Source organism: Symphalangus syndactylus, chromosome 3 (genome assembly GCF_028878055.3).
Source record: "Symphalangus syndactylus isolate Jambi chromosome 3, NHGRI_mSymSyn1-v2.1_pri, whole genome shotgun sequence".
In the NCBI taxonomy this organism is placed as follows: Eukaryota; Metazoa; Chordata; class Mammalia; order Primates; family Hylobatidae; genus Symphalangus; species Symphalangus syndactylus.
This window is the reverse complement of record NC_072425.2, coordinates 72154212-72171501: the sequence shown is the minus strand read 5'-3', so window position 1 is coordinate 72171501 and position 17290 is coordinate 72154212. Positions and strand designations below refer to the sequence as shown.

Here is a 17290-nt window from a genome sequence, read left to right as displayed (position 1 = left end):
GGTTCTTGGAAGATAATTTTATCATTTACTTTTTGTTGAAAGAAAGATCTAACTTGGCTGGGCGTGGTGGCTCATGCTTATAATCCCAACACTTTGGGAGGCCGAGGTGGGTGGATCACGAGGTCAGGAGATCGTAGCCATCCTGGCTAACACGGTGAAACCCCATCTCTATTAAAAATACAAAAAGAAATTAGCCACGCATAGTGGCCTGTAGTCCCAGCTACTGGGGAGGCTGAGGGAGGAGAATAGCAGGAACCTGGGAGGTGGAGCTTGCAGTGAGCCAAGATCGCGCCACTGCACTCCAGCTTGGGCAACAGAGCGAGACTCTGTCTCAAAAAAAAAAAAAAAAAGAGACCTAACTTGACTGCCCTGCGTTCCTGAACATTAATAATATACTTGAAGGTACATTGCAGAGCTGGAGCTGGTAACAGCTCTGTTAGTTGGAACTAACAGCTCTGAACTCAGGGTATCTTCACAAGTGAGGTCACTTGCTGTCTTCATTGATAGTAGACGTTCAAGTTGCAAATAGTCGGGACTGAGCTGCATTTCAGCTGCCTTCCTCTGACAGGCATTATCAACTATCTGGTGCCCCTATATACCCTAAGGTCTAAGTGAGTCAATATATTCAGAGCACTTATTCCACTCCGGTGAAAACACAACCATTCTGTGTGACTCCAACTCCAAACCACTTCATTCTAATGTTAGTATTTTCATTATCAGCCCAAACAACATCCTGATCATTATCTTTGGGCTAAAATGCTTACCTCTGTGGGAAAACTTTATCAGATGGGTTAATAAGGTGATTAAGTATGAAGCAGATTCCTGCTCAAGGAGAACCTACCCAGGAGAGCCACTCCCATCCTCCAAAAAGAAATGGGAAATTCATATGTTAGGGTATCACCAGATTAATTGAATTCCAAAACCTTGAATAATTTCAGGTGGTGTAGACACTGTGCACTGTGCCACTCAGATCTCTTTTTCAGGACTGAAGGATTTATTCCTCCAGATGTTTGGGGGAAGAATGCCAGCTGACAGTCTTCAGCGCTCCCCCAACAAAGTCATACCCCTTCCTGGGGCAGTCAGCACCCCATGATTGGTCCATGTGGAGTTAAAAGCTCTAGAAGTCTCTTCCTGACTCAGAACAACTCTGAAAGGCTGTGCCAACTTCAGTGCTCCCTGAGGAGTGACCTCAGGTCTGGATTTAGACGGTCTCAGGCACTACTTCTTTTCCTACCCAGGCCTGGCTTCTTCCCTCCCACAGGTTTTGATCCTGGAACACTCTCTGATACACTATTGGCGTACTAATCTCCATGCTGGAGTTTATTTCCCTGGGAACCCAACCTACAATATCTGGCTTCTCCTTTTCCTTGTGTTATACATACCTATACTTAGCTTTCTTGACATTGGAATTAGCCAGTGGAGAATGTGTTGATCATCTATACGTGTTTTTCTCTTATGTAATTTCTAAGGGCATAGATCTTGCCTACTTTATAGTCTGTGCCCTATGTAACATCTAGTGCCAATTTAATAAATGTTAACTGAATGGAAAAAGTTCCAAGGTAGGGTGCGGTGATGGGAGTAGAGAAAGCACATGTTTTTCCCATTAAGTGGTAAATGTCTAATTTGGGGTTAGCTGGTAACTTCAGAGAGCTGTGAGTGAGTTACGTTCATGGAAGCCTAGCATTTTGCACAGGCAACCGCATTAAGCAAAGCAAAGTATATACATTTTGCTTTCCTTTGGGTATGTTTGGCTTTGGGAAGCAGATTTCTTGCAAATCAGTAAAGTGAAAGAGTTTGTTAATTTTGAAGTTCCTTATTTCAAGACATTTTTGAAAAATATTTTACTATTATCTGTTTCTCACTCCCTGTGTAGATTTTTATTTGTTTGCCTTTTTGGTTCCTGTTTAACCAACCCAAAGTTAGAATTGGCTGAGAAAACTCTTACTAGCAAGTAATGTTATTGTCAAATAAATAGACTTAGGGATAATGTCAGCCCTAGTTAGTTGGGGTCACCCTGCCCCTTAAGATCTAGAGGAGATAGGCTCAACCCCCCATACCAAGACTTGTGGAAGTCCAACTCATTCTTCAACAATTCTATGCATTGCCAGAGGGCTTACATTCCCATGATCAGTTCTGGCTTCAAACTCCTATTTTGCTGAATTTGTTGAGTTTAGAGGTAATCTTTTCATTGCCTCTTGTGTTCCTTATTCTGTATCACCTCAATACAACGTAGATCCTGGCCAGCCAGCCAGCCTGCCTTCCTCTCCTCCTCGTCCTTCTTCTTTTCCCCCATCCTCCCTCTTCTCTTCTCTCTCTCTCTCTCACACTCTCTCTGTCTCACACACACACACCCACACACACACACTCACACAGGCATTTTTATATGTAGTCAACTTTGCTGGAGTTTGGGAAAGGTGAAAGTAGTTTGCATAAAATGTAAAAAACATGAATACAATATCCATCATCCTTGTCCTTCTTCTTAAAAAACAAATCTTTCATTCCTTTTCTGCCACAATTCGGGCTCCAGCCTCACTCTCTTCCTTTGCCCCTCCTTTCTATGCCCACTCTCTTTTAAGAGAAGAAAAAATTCCTCTCATTCTCTTACAGGGAACAACTTAGCCCTCCCAGAAACTTACTGGGTCATTTTGACTGCAAGTGACAGAAAACAAAGTTCAAGCTGCTTGACACAAGAGAATCTACTGAGCCTTATAACTTAAAAGTCCAAGGGTGGATCTTGTTTCGGGTGTGGGTAGATAAGGGAGCTCAGCTGTGTCAGCAGATCTGATTTCTGTCTCAGTGTGTTGGCTCCACCCTTCCTGATTCTGGCTCCCTGTCTCAGCGAAACTCTCCTTGCTTTACGTTGGGCCTACCCCTAGGCCTGTCAGTGTGGGCTGGGAATGCAGCACGCTCATTGGCTTAGGCCTCGTTCCCATCATCCAACCCTGGCGCCAGGAGGATGGGATTAGTGTGACTCAAACACGTGGAAAGGAGTGGTTCTTCTGAGGAAAACCAGCTAAAGTACTACAGAAAGAGGAAGTGCTGCAGAGACACAGCGGGAGACAGTGCTGGCCAGCTCACACCTGACCCACCCTCATTCTAAGCATAGGGTCTGCCTCTAAAGAGCTAAAGACGTCCTGACATTTAAAAATTAGTGTTTTTATTTGCTTGTTCGGGTAAGACTGTAGGCAAAGGCCATCCTCCTACCCGTTGACAGTTTAGAGTGGGTAAGTTCGTTTTTATAGATATTCTAAAATGCCCTGCAGTTACCAGAAACGTTTTATATCTTGATGGTAGGGGTTACATGGGAATACATATGTTAAAATGTATCAAGCTGTACAGTTAAGGTTTGTGTACCTTACTGCATATGTAGTTTAGTGTACAAGCTGTACCTCAGTTAATTTTATTTTGTAATTTCCTGCAAGATTAGCAGCAAAAGTGCATGTGATTTCGAGTACAATACTCAAACCCATGATCTTTGGTTTGCCTTTATACTAAGCCTTATTCAGCGAGAAGCCAAGAAATAGCTCAGCTGAGGTCACCAGGGTAGAAAACCCATATGGGTTTGGGGTTAAGTCTTATTTTGTATTAATATGGGTATATTTGCCTGAAGTGTCTTCTGGAGCATATATTTAATTTGTGTCCCTCAGAAACTGAGTATATTGACACAGGAAACATTTAGAGATTGGGGATAGCCTGAGAGTCAATGTCTATAACTAAGGCTTCTAAACATTCCCCTAAATTATTCAAGTGAACATTACAGTAGTCCCCTCTTATCTGGGGGGATACCTTCCAGTCCCCCCATTAGATGCCTGAAATCAGATTTTACCAAACCCTGTACATACTATGTTTTTCCTATACATACATAAAAATTATAAAGTTTAATTTATAAATTAGGCACAGTAAGAGATTAACAACAATAATAATACAATTAAAAAATTACAACAATATACTGTAATAAAAGTTATGTAAGGCTGGCATGGTGGCTCATGGCTGTGAACTTTGGGAGGGAGAGGCGGGAGGATCCCTTGAGCCCAGGAGCCTGGGCAATTTGGCAAAACCCCATCTCTACAAAAAATAAAACACTTAGCCAGGCATGGTGGCACATGCCTGTGGTCCTAGTACTCAGGAGCTGAGGCAGAAGGATTGCTTAAACCCAGGGGGTTGAGGCTGCAGTGAACTATGTTTGTGCCATTGCACTCCACCGTGGGCAACAGAGCAAGACCCTGTCTCAAAAAAAAATTGTATAAATGTCTCTCTCTCTCTTTCAAAATATCTTATTGTACTGTACTCACATATTTTCAGACCACAGTTGGCCTCGGTTAATGGGGAACTATTGTATTCAAGGCAGAAAGATAGTTTGCCTTCTAACATAAAATGGTGCTATTCAAAGTCATCATTCCTCAGCGAAACACCACATTTGACAGTCCTTTAGAGCAGATTGTAATGGATTTAGAATTGGAAGATCCACATTCAAGTCCTGGCCTTGTCCTTTACTGGCTGTGTGGCTTTGGGCAAGTCACTTAATTGTGCCTGAGCTTCAGTTCCACATCTATAAAATGATGACATGGGAGGTTCCTGTCTTTCAGGGCTGCTCTGCAATACAGAGATGACACATGCAAAGATCTTTTGTGAAATGGTAAAGTCTCATTATTATCCTGATCCCCCCTGCCCATTGCCTTTGAGAGCATTAATCACATTTTTTTTAGTGCCTCTTTTGCATTTATCTTCTTAGGCAATCTCTTGAATGAATTTTTCACTCCATAATTACCTCTAAGGTTAAGTGATTCCCAGGAGATTGTCCAGCAGCATCTTGCATGTTGCCAATACATCAGAACACCTTGCCTGAATTTCATCTTTCATCATTTTTTAGATGCTATCTTCGTGTAACTTAATCTTGTCTTTCTGGATCTTTTGCAGTTCAATCTCCTAATTCACCCTGCTTACAGTATTCCCCTTTAGAATCTCATTATCAGCTGTTGCCAACCTAAGCAAAGGCAGAGTTTTTTGATGTCTCTTATCTGTTACAATGTTTGTATTATTCTTTGATTATACGAGTAAAATAGATAAGGAATAATTGTTGATGTTGCAGAGAAATGGCAATTTTCTTTTTGAAAGGTGAGATTATTCTTACATACAGAAAAGCTTATTGTTCTTCATGAAGTTACTGGAGAAAATGATAAAAGGGGAAATTTAATGGGAATTGTTCAAATATTTGAGAAATTAACTTCCACCTGGTATAATTTTAAATTTGGTTAAACCAAGTAATTGGATTACAGGCATGTGCCATGATGCCCGGCTAATTTTTGTATTTTTAGTAGAGACGGGGTTTCCCCATGTTGGCCAGGCTGGTCTCAAGTGATCCATCTGCCTTGGCCTCCCAAAGTGCGGGAATTACAATTAATGGGAATTGTTCAAATATTTGAGAAATTAACTTTAACCTGGTATATGCCCTCTACATAAACCTAAAAATAATTTTAGGTTTGGTTAAACCTATAACAATTTTAGGTTTATGTAGAGAGCGTCTACCAGGTGGAAGTCACTATTTTAGGCACATTACTTGCATTTCTTATCTAATTTAATCTTCATCGCCGTTCCATTAGTTAGCTATTGTTTTCTTTCTTCTACACATGTTGAATCAGGTTAGCTTGTCCAAGGTCACAGTAGGTAAAATGGAAGAGCCATACTGGAATAAAAATGCATTTAAATCCAGGCCTGGCACGGTGTAATTCCTGCACTTTGAGAGGCCAAGGCAGATGGATCACTTGAGACCAGCCTGCCAACATGGGAAACCCCTTCTCTACTAAAAATACAAAAATTAGCCGGGCGTCATGGCGCATGCCTGTAATCCCAGCTACTCGGGAAGCTGAGGCAGGAGAATTGCTTGAACCCAGTAGAGGGAGGCTGCAGTGAGCCGAGATTGCACCACTGCACTCCAGCCTGAGGGACAGGGCAAGACTCCATCAAAAAAAAAAAAAAAAAAAATCCAAAGCCTGGGCTTTTTCCATGAGATATTCTTCCGTGGCACTTCATTTTGTAGAGTTTGGGTGAATCTCCAACCAGGTAAAGATAAAAGTTTTAAGCCTTGGTAGTTGAATATTGACTTGTTAGCCACATAGCTTGTGCTCAGGATTCATATACTTCCCCTTAACTGGAATGTAAATTAGGAAGAAAGACAGGTTGAACACATGGCTCAGGCCTGTAGTCCCAGTGCTTTGGGAGGTTGACGTAGGAGGATTGCTTGAGTTTAGGTGTTCGAGATCAGCCTGGGCAACATAGGTAGACTCTGTCTCTATAAAAAAAAAAAAAAAAAATTAGCCAGGTGTGGTGGTGCACACCTGTGATCTCAGCTACCCGAGCCCAGGAGGTGAAGGCTGTGGTGAACTATGATAGTGCCACTGCACTTCAACCTGGGCAACAGAGCAACCCTGACTCTAGTAAATAAATAAAAATAAAATAATTAGGAAGAAAGGAATGAAGGAGGAAATGAAGGAAGGAGCAAAGGAAGGAAATGGTCACTTTTCTGTTTCCATTGAGGACTGCTGAAGAATAATAATGCCAGTCTTACGTTGCTTCAGTAAGAAGTTCCATTGTTTTAGGAAGATAGCCTAGAAAATGGGTTACTCAATATAAGGATGGACCACCAAGGAATTATTAGAATTAATCTTAATGAAAATTATGAAGTTAACAGTCTACTGAAGAAAAATAATTGCCACCTTTTCAGACAATAGGGATCTGGACTCAAAAATCTTTTGGGAAACTATTATTTTATAATGTAATTACTTATTTTAATGTTAATTTAAATGTAGGCAAGTTGGAAACGATGAGAAAGCCATCTAAGTATGTCCTCATGGGGGCACATCTGTTTTATGCGTCTGCAAACTCAAAGGACTAAAATGGCACAGTTATCAGCATGTTAACATGACTAAAATTATTGACATGTTGAGAGACATACAGCTGCTGATGAATTAAATTAGCATATTGCTAGAAAAAATATATGATTAAAAGTGGATAACAGGGCTTTCCATCTTTATTCCTTTGGGAAAGCAGACATTGTTATGCACTCTCAAGTCAAAGATGACCCTGATCCTAGACTCAGAGGCACCTGGGGAGTTTACTGGGTCAGGCAGTGACTCAGATTTACCGTCCAAACTCGTCCCTGGTCTGAGCAGCTCTCTGCATCAGCTTTCATGACCCTGCTGTTGAATCATGGTAGCCAACAAACAACTACCACATTTCTGGGACGTTTTTTTAGTCCCTTTCACCTGTGGCTCCCAAGATCCATCACCTAAGATTTACAAAATAGAACACACAAAGATCAAAGGTCAGCTTTGAAATATAAAAGCATTGTGTCCAAATGTTAAAAATAAGGTCAGCCATAAATCATGTTAGAAAAAAGTAGAATGTCCTAAACACAAGAGATTACAAATCATAATTCACAGCCTGGAGCTCCACAACCCTAACAGAATTAACTTAAAAGCAACAACAACAGCAAAGTTGATGACCACAAATAACGCAGGTCAGAGATCTGAGGTTTGACAGGAAAAAGCCAGATGTGTTCAGAGTTCAGTGGAAAAGGTCACAAGCCTAGACAGAATAACTAGGTATCATAAGAATGTTTGTTTACATTTTTTATGTTGGTAAACACTATATTTATAATTATTAGACTTTTTGCTTGTTTGGTTACTGAAAGTCATGCTAGGATGCGAGAGATGAGTTATTTGGAGGACCCTAAAAATAAAATTCTACATGCTTAATTCAAGACATTCCTACTATGTTAGAGATAAAATACTGGAAATCTTAAAGAAGACAAGAATAAACTTGTATCAGGTTCTTCTGCTATCACTTCGCAATGCTGAAATATCACCCAGAATCCTTTCAATATATGATAGCACATCAGTGGCACCAAAAAGAATAATGATTTGGCCAGGTGCGGTGGCTCACGCATTTAATCCCAGCAATCTGGGAGCCCGAGGCAGGCAGATTATGAGGTCAGGAGATCGAGACCATCCTGGCTAACATGGTGAAACCCCGTCTCTACTAAGAAATACAAAAAAAAAAATAGCTGGGCGGGGTGGCGGGCGCCTGTAGTCCCAGCTACTTGGGAGGCTGAGGCAGGAGAGTGCCGTGAACCCGGGAGGCCGAGCTTGCAGTGAGCCAAGATCGCACCACTGCACTCCAGCCTGGGTGACAGAGCAAGACTGTGTCTCAAAAAAAAAAAAAAAAAGAAGAATTTAACTATAAGTTAGATATAAGTTATAACCACAAATCTAAATATCAGCTTTCTTGGTCAACTGCACAGCTAATAATGACTTAAAACTTACTAATAACTATGTATCTTATTTTCTTGCAATAACACATAATTACAATAGGTTAGTATTTATGAATCGCATTGAGGTTCTTGGATGAAGTGATAAGCAAGTAAGTAAATATTACATAAATAAATAATTACCTGAGCAAATAATTCCCCTCAAGTTGTGGATTGTAAATTTGAGAATATTAATTGCTTTATGAAATTTTGGCTCACAGATAACATGGGAAGTAGTGCTGTGTAATATGTAATCAACTCCCCTCTAATTTGATTTTGGAACCAAGTGAAAGAGAAAGAAGAAAATTAGGTTAATGTCTACCTATTTTTTTTTTTTTTACATATGATTGGGGACATTCTGAACACACAATGTCAATTCAATATGGTTGATTTAAGAACATGGAAAATTAAATGGTTTGATCTTTTTCCATTACATGTTCATATGCAGCCAATATATGAAAATAACTTTTAAATAGATTTAAAGTGTCTGATGGCCGTTATAGGAAGAAAGAAATATATGTGGAAGTAATTTGTTCTTTGAATCATACTCAGATAAGATGGAAATATTAAATACTGCAAATATCCAAAAATGGTGTAGATATAACCTGATTTTTGCAATTTTCTTTTTTTAGGTATAACATTTTAATCCTTTATAAATAGGAAGAAAAATGGAAAAACAATGAGGAGTAGGAAATCACATTTCTAGTTGTCTTTTTAAACCATAGCTTTGAAAGCTCATTTGAAAGCTCAGAGAAGGCAAGAATCCAGTTTGCTATACAATAGAAAGCACTGAAGAATGTCATAGGCTTACTTTTTCCCCCCAACATTTCTCTAGATACTCACCCATAACAATTAGGAGGAGATGAAAAAATTCTTTTCTAACTTATTTATTTATTTTTATTAATTTTTTTTGCATACAAAAACAATAAACATTTTCTAAAAATACATACAAACAAAAAGATGCGTATCAAACATATTAGGAAGGTTGCACATGGGAAGTCGGGGAATAGAAATGGGGGTGGGAGTTAAAATAAATGAGAGAGGGACTTTATATGGATCAGTGATAATAACTCAATCCTCTATTTGACAAAGAAGAGGGAGAAGGAAGAGGAAGAAAAAGAAAGTGGGATAAAGGATCAGAAAGGGAGGAAAATAGAAAAAATTAGAGTATGACTCCAGGGTAGACCTGTTTTGTTGTCACTGAGTTGGTTGCTTGGTTTGTCTGTTGTATTCTTCATGTTTCACCAAGTTGGCCAGACTGGTCTCGAACTCCTAGCCCGAAGTGATCAACCCGCCTCGCCCCCCAGAGTGTCGGGACCACAGGCGTGAGCCACCACGTCCAGCCCCCACATTGCTTCTGGCCTCCGTGGTAGACCTCCCAGACGGAGCGGCCAGGCAGAGGAGCTCCTCACTTCTACCCAGACACGGGGCGGCCGGGCAGAGGGGCTCCTCACTTCCCAGACGGGGCGGCCAGGCAGAGACGCTCCTCACTTCTTCCCAGACGATAGGTGGCCGGGCAGAGGCACTCCTCACTTCCCAGACGGGGCGGCCGGGCAGAGGCGCTCCTCACTTCCCAGACGGGGCGGCCGGGCAGAGGCGCTCCTCACTTCCCAGACGGTGGGTGGCCGGGCAGAGGCGCTCCTCACCTCCCAGACGATGGGTGGCTGGGCAGAGGCACTCCTCACTTCCCAGATGGGGCAGCCGGGCAGAGGCGCTCCTCACTTTCCAGACGATGGGTGGCTGGGCAGAGGCGCTCCTCACCTCCCAGACGATGGGTGGCCAGGCAGAGGCGCTCCTCACCTCCCAGACGATGGGTGGCTGGGCAGAGGCACTCCTCACTTCCCAGATGGGGCAGCCGGGCAGAGGCGCTCCTCACTTTCCAGACGATGGGTGGCCGGGCAGAGGCGCTCCTCACCTCCCAGACGGGGCGGCCGGGCAGAGGCACTCCTCACTTCTTCCCGGACGGGGCAGCCGGGCAGAGGCGCTCCTCACTTCTTACCGACGGGGCGGCCGGGCAGAGGCGCTCCTCACTTCTTCCCGGACGGGGCGGCCGGGCAGAGGCGCTCCTCACTTCTTCCCGGACGGGGCGGCCGGGCAGAGGCGCTCCTCACTTCTTCCCGGATGGGGCGGCCGGGCAGAGGCGCTCCTCACTTCTTCCCGGACGGGGCGGCCGGGCAGAGGCGCTCCTCACTTCTTCCCGGACGGGGCGGCCGGGCAGAGGCGCTCCTCACTTCCTCCCGGACGGGGCGGCCGGGCAGAGGCGCTCCTCACCTCCCAGACGATGGGAGGCCGGGCAGAGGCGCTCCTCACTTCCCAGACGATGGGTGGCCGGGCAGAGGCGCCCCTCACTTCCCAGACGGGGCGGCCGGGCAGAGGCGCTCCTCACTTCCCAGACGGGGCGGCCGGGCAGAGGCGCTCCTCACTTCCCAGACGGTGGGTGGCCGGGCAGAGGCGCTCCTCACTTCCCAGACGGTGGGTGGCCGGGCAGAGGCGCTCCTCACTTCCCAGACGGGGCGGCCGGGCAGAGGCGCTCCTCACTTCCCAGACGGTGGGTGGCCGGGCAGAGGCGCTCCTCACTTCCCAGACGGGGCGGCCGGGCAGAGGCGCTCCTCACTTCCCAGACGGTGGGTGGCCGGGCAGAGGCGCTCCTCACTTCCCAGACGGGGCGGCCGGGCAGAGGCGCTCCTCACTTCCCAGACGGGGCGGCCGGGCAGAGGCGCTCCTCACTTCCCAGACGGGGCGGCCGGGCAGAGGCGCTCCTCACTTCCCAGACGGGGCGGCCGGGCAGAGGCGCTCCTCACTTCTTCCCGGACGGGGCGGCCGGGCAGAGGCGCTCCTCACTTCTTCCCGGACGGGGCGGCCGGGCAGAGGCGCTCCTCATTTCTTCCCGGACGGGGCGGCCGGGCAGAGGCGCTCCTCACTTCTTCCCGGACGGGGCAGCCGGGCAGAGGTGCTCCTCACTTCTTCCCGGACGGGGTGACCGGGCAGAGGTGCTGCTCACTTCCCAGATGGGGCGGCCGGGCAGAGGCGCTCCTCACTTCCCAGACGGGGCGGCCGGGCAGAGGCGCTCCTCACTTCCCAGACGGGGCGGCCGGGCAGAGGCGCTCCTCACTTCCCAGACGGTGGGTGGCCGGACAGAGGCGCTCCTCACTTCTTCCCGGATGGGGCGGCCGGGCAGAGGCGCTCCTCACTTCTTCCCGGATGGGGCGCCCGGGCAGAGGCGCTCCTCATTTCTTCCCGGATGGGGCGGCCGGGCAGAGGCGCTCCTCACTTCTTCCCGGACGGGGCGGCCGGGCAGAGGCGCTCCTCACTTCCCAGACAGGGTGGCCGGGCAGAGGCGCTCCTCGCTTCGCAGACGATGGGTGGCCGGGCAGAGGCACTCCTCACTTCGCGGACGGTGGGTGGCCGGGCAGAGGCGCTCCTCACTTCCCAGACGGTGGGTGGCCGGGCAGAGGCGCTCCTCACTTCCCAGACGGGGCGGCAGGGCAGTGGTGCTCCTCACCTCCCAGACGGGGCGGCCGTGCAGAGGCGCTCCCCACCTTCCAGATGGGGCGGTGGCCGGGCAGGGGCTGCAATCCCAGCACCCTGGCAGGCCAAGGCAGGCGGCCGGGGGGTAGAGGCTGCCGCGAGGCCAGACCACGCCACCGCACTCCAGCCCGGGCAACACCGAGCACTGGGTGAGCGAGACTCCGTCTGTAGTCCCAGTACCTCGGGAGGCCGAGGCGGGCAGAGCACTCGGCGTCAGGAGCTGGCGACCAGTGTGGCCAAGATGGCGAACACGTGCCTGCATCCAAAGGAGAAAAGGCAGGCAGCGGTGGCGCGCAGGCAGCGTTGGCGCGCGCCGGCAGACCCAGGCAGTCCGCGGCGCGGGCAGCAGCAAGCCGAGTAGATCATAGCCTGGGCCAGAGAGGGGAAAGAAAAGAGAGAGAGAGAGAGAGAGAGAGGGAGAGAGAGAGAGAGAGAGAGAGAGAGAGAGAGAGGGAGAAAGGAAAGAAAGAAAGAAAGAAAGAAAGAAAAGAAAAGAAGGAAGGAAGGAAGGAAGGAAGGAAGGAAGGAAGGCAGGCAGGCAGGCAGGCAGGCAGGCAGGCAGGCAGGCAATTCTTTTCTAACTAACTTGACTTCTTTAAAATGACTTATGGTAAAATGTCTTTTTTTTTTTTTTTTTTTTTTTTTTTTAGATGGAGTTTCTCTCTTGTTGCCCAGGCTGGAGTACAGTGGCGCCATCTTGGCTCACTGCAACCTCCACCTCCCAGGTTCAAGTGATTCTCCTGCCTCAGCCTCCTGAGTAGCTGGGATTACAGGCATGCACCACCACACCAGGCTAATTTTGTATTTTTAGTAGAAATGGGGTTTCCATGTTTGTCAGGCTGGTCTCGAACTCCTGACCTCAAGAGATCTGCCTGCCTTGGCCTCCCAAAGTTCTGGGACTACATGGCCTCCCAAAGTGCTGGGACTACAGGCATAGACCACCGTGTCCCACCAGTAAAATATCTTAAATTACACTAGAATCCAAAGGTTTATCCTTATAGTCCCTCACAAAAACAACTCTGAATTTTATTAAGAGCCAAATTAGCTTTGAATCTGAGTCCAGATCAAACACTAAGAAATTTGGTTCATGTGAGTGGCTTCTTTATACACACCTGCATTTTCTAAATTTTCTATAATGGACATATACCACTTTTACAATCAGAGGAAAAAACAAAACAAAACAAACATTACATAAAGAAGTTTAGTTCAGATGTCAAACTTGCTCAGGGCAATAGAAATGAGAGGATAAGCTGGGCGCAGTGGCTCATGCCTGTAATCTCAGCACTTTGGGAGGCCGAGTGGATGGATCATTTGAGGCCAGGAGTTCAAGACCAGCCTGGCCAACATGGTGAAACCCCATCACTACTAAAATACAAAAATAAATAAATAAATAAGCCAGGTGTGGTGGTGCATGCCTGTAATCCCAGCTACTCGGGAGGCTGAGGCACAATAATCCCTTGAACCCGGGAGGCAGAGGTTGCTGTGAGCTGAGATCGTGCCACTGTACTCCAGACTGGGCGACTGAGTGAGACTCTGTCTCAAAAAAAGAAATGAGATAATAGACTAGAGTTCATGGCGCAAGTTTTTGCAGAAGCACCACTGTGTGAGTCTGTATATGGCTTTAAGAACTGTTTCTTATGTTTTATAGCAAACATTGTGGATGATGTAAATGAACACTATTACTTCTTCCCCTTTTATTTGTGAGCACTGAAGGATGTATGCACTTACATAGTTTTCTTCTGCATGGTGGTTAAAAAATAAATTATCCATCAGTTTCACAAACAATGTGAAAGTTGCTTTACATAGATCTGAAGCTAAGTTTGCTCTGGACAGTGTTAAGCCATCTGAGAATTCTGCTAGGGGGAGATGTTCAGTCCTATTAAAGTGAGCAAGGACGAACTTCTCAACTGAACATTATTATTTTAGGAAGTTTAAAGAGGAGCATCACAGGCTCATAAGAATTAGAAGAGACTAAAGCCACATAATGCAGTAGACTCTCAGTTTAGTACCAGCTCTCATTCATACAAGCTCTGTGACTCTGAAACATTCACTTAACCTCTCTGAGACTCTGTTTTCATTTATAAAATGATGATGGTAATAATAGTACCTATTCAGAAGATTACTGAAAAGATTAAACTAGATAAATTGCTTAGGACATCTATTAGCACATGCAAAGTGCTCCAACAAATATTTACTCTTATAAAAACTTGTACTGTCTTCTCTGCTGACTTGACGGTGGTGTTACATGAAGAGCAGAGTCTGAATGGTATTATTATTATTATTATTATTATTATTATTTATTTTTGAGGCAGAGTTTCATTCTTGATGCCCAGGCTGGAGTGCAATGGCGTGATCTCAGCTCACTGCAACCTCTGCCTGCCTCCCAGGTTCAAGTGATTCTCCTGCTTCAGCCTCCCAAGTAGCTGGGATAACAGGCATGCGCCACCATGCCTGGCTAATTTTGTATTTTTGTAGAAACGGTGTTTCACCATGTTGGTCAGGCTGGCCTCAAACTCCTGACCTCAGGTGATCCACCCACTTCGGCCTCCCAGAGGGCTGGGATTATAGGCATGAGCCACTGTGCCCAGCCTGAATGTTTTAAAATATCTTTACTACTTGGTATAGTAGGTTGGACATATCAAGTACCCTTACTTCTGTGCTAAGAGTATTATTTAGGATTAGAACCTTCAACTAGGTCCTAAAATGATGTCACCTAATTAGTTACTCATCCTAGGTGTGGCAAGTAGAACTTCCTAGTACAAATTGGAGAGAGCCTATGTTTGTGTTTAAGACACCTGTCTTAGTCTGTTCGGGCTGTTATAACAAAATACACACACTGGGTAGCTTATCAACAACAGAAACTTATTTCTCACAGTAATAGGGGCTGGAAAGGCCAAACTCAAGGAGCTGACAGATTCAGTGTCTGGCGAGGGCCCTGGTTTCTGGCACATAGATGGCACTTCTTGCTGTGTCCCCATAGAATGAAAGGGGCAAGGCAGCTCTTGGGAGCCTCCTTTATAAGAACACTAACCCCATTCATGAAGGATCTGCCCTCATGATTTAATCACTCCCCAAAGGGCCCACCTTCAGTTACCATCACATGGGTGATTAGGTTTCAACCTACGAATTCTGGGGGACACGAACATTCAGACCATAGCAGTGCTAGATCGTGTTTCTAGAGGAAAAATAGTGCTCCACTGGGGCATAAAAATGTTTATAGGCTGGGTGCAGTGGCTTATGCCTGTAATCCCAGCACTTTGGGAGGCCAAGGCGGGCAGATCATGAGGTCAGGAGTTCGAGTCCAGCCTGGCCAGCATGGTGAAACCCCGTCTCTACTAAAAATACAAAAAGTTAGCTGGGCACGGTGGCGCATGCCTGTAGTCCCAGCTACTCAGCAGGCTGAGGCAGGGGAATCGCTTGAACCCAGGAGGTGGACATTACAGCCTGGATGACAGAGCGAGACTCCGTTTAAAAAACAAAACAAAACAAAACTGTTTATAACATTAATAATAAATAGTTCCTGAATGTTCACTTGGAGTCAAAGAGCTGCTAACAACTAGGCCCACATTCTCGTTGAATTCTCACTACCGCCTTATGCAGCAGGTACTGTTTTAATCCTGGGAGAAAACTGGGGCTCAGAGAGGTTAAGTAACTTGCTCACTGTCACATAACAAGTAGATGGTGCACTGGGCACTTCAGTGCCTACTGACTCCTTTACAAGGGTTCTGAGCCATGATTTTTGTGTGGTAAAGATGGGAGGCAGACAGCTGTTTATAGAACTGGAAAATACTTCTATCTTTCCTTGATACCTGCACCCATCCCCCTTTCATCCACATTGCAGTTTTTGCAAAGTCAAGTCAGTTAGGAGGGAAACATCCATTTAATTGAGGGGAGGGGGAGTATTAGCCTCATCCTTTTTTCTAAGTGGTGGGGAAAAAACCTCCACTAAGAGACAGAAGAACAAGATGGAAAAATTCAACCAGCAATTTTGTTCACTTGAAGGCAGAAACAACCACGGTTACCCTAGCAGTAAATCCAGAGCTGCGGGACGCTGGAGGACAAAACCAATCTTCCAGGGAAGCCAAGGAGAAGTCATGCCTTCAAAAGGTATCCGCCATTTTTTTTTTCACCCTCTCTCCTCTAACCTGTTTGTAACTGGGAAATGGAATAGTTTTGGTTTGCAAGCTGTCGCCAGGGAGTGGAGCAAGACTTTGTAATAAACAAGAGCAACTGCCAGAGCCCCCAGTGAGCCTCTCCAAGGCCAGACTGCCAAGAAAACCTGGCAGTGTGACAGCAGGGTTCATTCAGTGTGGCCAGTGGTCACTGAGGAGCGACCATGGGGAGGATGGCCAGAGGGGACATCCCCCAGGCTCAACTTGGGGAAGAGTACAGCCTCCTGTTAGTGAGCTGTGTGGGCTATTAAAATTCCCCCAGGCTGAGTGTTCCAGGAAGCACCATAAATAAATAAAATTGTCTGTGTGTGTGCGTGTGTGTGTGTGTGTGTGTGTGCAATTCTCTAGAGAAAAGATCTAGAGCTTTCACCAAATTCCCAAGAGCCCACGACCCTTGCAGCAGAAGCCAAACTCAGAATTAGCACATGCTCGGGTCTTCTGGAAAAGAACACCAAGATCACCACTTTTATTTCTGGAAACTGTGCCTAGGCGGTCAGCCCACTCTCCTCTTACAAAACCCCTAGGCACTTAAGAGACCACAGGGGAAAAAAAAGAACTCAACCCCTTTTCTAATCTAAACCTAATCCTTCTTAAACCTTGCCTGACCCGGGTTACCAGGAATCCTGCCAGTGCCAAATGATACGATGTTTATTCAGCTCATGTCTTAGCCCGCTGCTCCTGAGCCACAGAAATCAAAGGGGAACGTTCAGCCACCACCTGCTGATCAATGTGTAAACAAAGGGGTAGTCAAGACTGAGGAGGACCAGCTTTTGAGGACAATCCCTGCGTGTTGCTCCAGCTCAAATAAGGGCACGGCTCGTAAGGAACAGGCTTGAGACATGCACAAGTGCTGCGCCAAGTAGTTCAGGAGCCTGGTACAGCTGTTCCCATATGCCCTTTACCTCCTGTTGCCTCTTCTAACCACAATAGGGTGTGGATGACACAGTGCCCCTGCTCCCAGAAGAAACTGGGAAAGTTACAACTCATTAACCAGTTAGGTTAGTGTTGGAACAGTGCTTGCCACATTATTCTGAGAAGCCTCAGATCTGTGAGGGTGACGTGGAGCTCAGAACACATGGCCTGACCCCATGTCAGGTTTTACTGGAGCAGTTGTTTTGATCTGTCTTACATCTGGGGGATCTGCCTGAGATTTCGAGGGATGAGGGCCAGTTCCCTTGCTAAAACTTAGAATGTTTAAAAAAAAACAAACTCCCTTGTACTATTGAGCTTGGTACATCTTTCCTGGAAAGGAGCTAAAGTGAAATATCTTATAGATCCTGACATG

The 17290-nt window shown here is 46.1% G+C and overlaps 1 long non-coding RNA gene across 1 annotated transcript; it reads left to right on the top strand.

Moving 5' to 3' along the window:
* Positions 1–3033: 3033 nt before the first annotated feature.
* LOC129479326 (uncharacterized) lies at positions 3034–16318 on the top strand. The gene is made up of 2 exons (XR_008656645.1): positions 3034–3224; positions 15836–16318. It is a non-coding gene; the product is annotated as an uncharacterized lncRNA (long non-coding RNA).
* The last annotated feature ends 972 nt before the right edge of the window (positions 16319–17290 follow it).